This window comes from Hemiscyllium ocellatum, unplaced genomic scaffold (assembly GCF_020745735.1).
Source record: "Hemiscyllium ocellatum isolate sHemOce1 unplaced genomic scaffold, sHemOce1.pat.X.cur. scaffold_826_pat_ctg1, whole genome shotgun sequence".
Classification (NCBI taxonomy): Eukaryota; Metazoa; Chordata; class Chondrichthyes; order Orectolobiformes; family Hemiscylliidae; genus Hemiscyllium; species Hemiscyllium ocellatum.
The window spans coordinates 134,960-138,603 of NW_026869256.1; the positions used below are offsets into that span (position 1 = coordinate 134,960).

Genomic DNA, 3,644 nt, shown 5'->3' on the forward strand with positions numbered 1-3,644 from the left:
TGGAAGTTACCGCAGAACCCGTGTTAAATCGTAACGTATTGAGCGAATCGCAAACAGAAAGCATTTAACACGGAACACAATCAAAGCTGGCATAGCTAATGCATATTCAGACACAGCGAAGCATGAACGCTAAATGTGAGAGAGTCCGAGGTCAAGAGGCATAAAGTAATCTCACAACTAACAACAGGGCAATTCCAAACGACTCTTTCAAACATACTGCAGCCTTAGTGCACCACCACTTCCCAGACAATGCTGAAAAGAGAGAAAGAACGAATATATAATAAGTATGGGCCATAAAAAAAGTGAATTTCAACAATCACAGTCTCGATGAGATTACTTTTCCCTTCAGATGTCTCCAGGACGGAAACGATGGAAATGGGAGAAATTCAATAACATATTCATTGGAACGATTTTCCATTCGCCAGAAAGCCAAATAACGATGAATCGACTCACCGCAGGACTCTGTTTCACAACAGCGATGAAATAACAGTCTCCATTCGGTTCCAGTAAAAACTCAACTTGCCTGCAATGTAAAGCGAGAGTCGAAGCGATTACCATCACGACAGCAGAGAAACGTTGCAATAGTCAACACGTTTCCATACCACAGTTAAATACCCGGGGGAATCCAGGCAGCGGGGATCGAAGCAGCATTTTAACAGTGCTGCGGCGATGGAGTTGATCAGCTGAAATAGCAGTGGTGGGATTCGAACCCACACCCCTTTCAGGACTGGAACCTGGATCCAGCACATTAGACCGCTCGGCTTGTAAAAGGCTGCAATTGAGAACAAAGCAGTTTCTGCCCAGTTTCGAACTGGGGACCTTTCGCGTGTAAGGCGAACGTGATAACCACTACACTACAGAAACCGGCTTCTGCCGGCCGCGCTGCGGTTCTCTGGCACCCAGCACTGAAAGGTGAAGACATTCTCCGTTTCACCTTTCTTTTTCCAACAGCTCGTTGTTATCCAGGGGAATTGACATCTTGAAAACACTGCAGAAACAAACGATTTCCTTACTTTTGCTCCGACTGACCATACCTCGTGAAATTTTCCAGATCCTCAGTTGAGGATCCTCCATGGTCCCTCTCCGACTCGCACAGCTGCTGGAATGTGCCCGGCTACAATGTCAATTTCGCAGCAGATAATGAAAGCCCATCAATCCGGACAAAAATCAATAGTAAGCTGAGTCTATCTTCTCAGACTCTTTCAGCGACAAATGTATCTGTGACTGCGTGAGAATATATGTTCGGTTATGATTTGGTCCAATCACCATGAGCTGCTTGACATTACTTCAATTTCGATTCTTGCTTTGCTGAATGATTTCACCCATTGCTCGAAACAGGACAACTTTCACATTTACACGGAACACGAAGCACACCGGACTACAGGGAAAATGCACAAAGCTGAGCAGGCCGTGTTCCACATCATACCGTGCAGCATCGTTTCAGTCACTGTGTCTGTTCGAGATGCCACTTTCCTTGCCTTTTACCTTAACCGTGCCATTCACTGCAGAGATGTCCACACCTGGACATGAGCCACATGGATATCAACTGAGTTGGAAACCTGTCTGGGAATCGACAAGGAGCGACTCAATACATTTTGCTAAACTCCATGGTGCTTATTAGAAATGCAGTTTCTGTCCAAGTCAATCGAAAAGGCAGTTTCTGAACAGAGTAACAGAAGTTACTGCTCACCCCACCCCCACTCCGGGAGAGGTGCTAACTGCCCTTGAGTGCTTTTTGTTCTCGATGTGAAGAGCTCTCACACATGAGTCACCTTCACGTCTCTTGCTGCTGAGTTACTTACAAAGAAGGAATTTCAGCAGAGCTGCAACTGCCTCACTTTCCCACTCGCTCTCCCCGTTTACATTTTCCTGCTCGTCAGTGATTTAAAGAAAACCAAAAGGATGCGATGTCATTCTGTAGCCTCTCTGTCGATTCCTCCGATTAAGTTCCAACACGGCTTAGATCTCAGGACGCATTTTAATACTAGCGACATTATGAAAGCACAAGTTCAAATGTTCCTCTGAGAGTGTAATTTCTTTCATTGCTGTTGCTGAATGAATGAGTCACTAACGAGCGCACTGATCCAAACCATGATTCAGCACCTCTGCTGCCAATTCTCGCACGTTGAATAACGACAAGCGGCTTCCAATTGAGGTCTTTCAGATACGACTTTGGGCTACATTTGACAGACAGACTAGTTCAGGAATCCGTGGTGTACTGTGACACCAGCGCGTCAGCTTCTTCCCTGTCTTTGAACCGGCCTGCCTGCACAAGGAATGCAAATGCGGTACTGCTTTTGGTGGAAGATTCAGAACGCGGTAACTACACTCTGAAGCAGAATGTCATATGATCAGACCCAGGTTGGAGAAAAACTTTACAATGCTTTGCAAACTAATTTAATGGAATTGCATCACATTTCACAAAGAGAGCAGATTTGTTCGAGCATTTTCGAAGGTAGGTTTGCAGATGGGATAGCAAGCAAGAAAGCTCCGTTCTTGTCAGTGTAAAAGGCTGCAAATGAAGATCAAAGCAGTTTCTGTCCAGTTTCGAACGGGGGACTTTTCGCGCGTTAGTCAAATGTGATGACCACTACACTATAGAAACTGGCCTCAGGCGCGCCCCTTGTGGCTATGTGGCATCCAGCACTGGAAGTTGAAGCCATTCTACGGTTCACCTTTCTTTTTCCACTAGCTCGTTGTTATCCTGGGTAATTGACATCTTGAAAAAGTTAAAAAAAATAGACGTGAAATTTGTGACAAAATATAGACAAGGATGTCGTCAATGTTCGGACTGTAGAGTGAAGTGGAATAGGCTGGGACAACTTTCCCGGCAGCATAACGGCTGCGACATGATTTTATGGAAGGGTTGTAAACTGAGTATTTACGTGTTTTACCCAAGCTAGGGTGAGTTGGAAACTCGAGAGCATAGGTTTAAGGTGAGTGGTCAGAAATTGACAAAGGACCCCGAGGCACATTTCCCACCAACAAGGTTATGGGTGTATGGAATGAGCTACCAGAGGGAGTGGGGGAGGCTATTACACTCAGAAAATTGCAATGGTAATCGGATGAGTTTCTGGAATACGATGGGTTTTGAGGGATTGAGGCCAAATGCTGTGGAACGGGACTTGTTTCATTTTGGTGATGTGGTGAGCATGAATGAGATACACCGAAGTATCTGTTTCCACGCGGTGTACCCCAATAACCTTGTGTTGCTTACACCGGTTTTAAAGGATTACTTTCTAGCGGAGCTTTCCATCGCAGTCTGTGGCACAATCATTTAGTCTGTTCGACTGCTCACGGGAAAGGTAGTATTGTGAAACACTGCAGAAACAAACGACTTCCTTACTTTTGCTCCGACTGACCATACTTCGTGAAATTTTCCCAGATCCTCAGTTGAGGATTTTTGCTGCTGGAAGTTACCGCAGAACCCGTGTTAAATCGTAACGTATTGAGCGAATCGCAAACAGAAAGCATTTAACACGGAACACAATCAATGCTGGCATAGCTAATGCATATTCAGACACAGCGAAGCATGAACGCTAAATGTGAGAGAGTCCGAGGTCAAGAGGCATAAAGTAATCTCACAACTAACAACAGGGCAATTCCAAACTACTCTTTCAAACATACTGCAGCCTTAGTGCACC

The 3,644-nt window shown here is 45.2% G+C and overlaps 1 non-coding gene across 1 annotated transcript; it reads right to left on the bottom strand.

Annotated features, from left to right (window-relative positions):
• Positions 1-791: 791 nt before the first annotated feature.
• Positions 792-864, bottom strand: trnav-uac (transfer RNA valine (anticodon UAC)). Its single transcript has one exon. It is a non-coding gene; the product is annotated as a tRNA-Val (tRNA).
• Between the last annotated feature and the right edge of the window lie 2,780 nt (positions 865-3,644).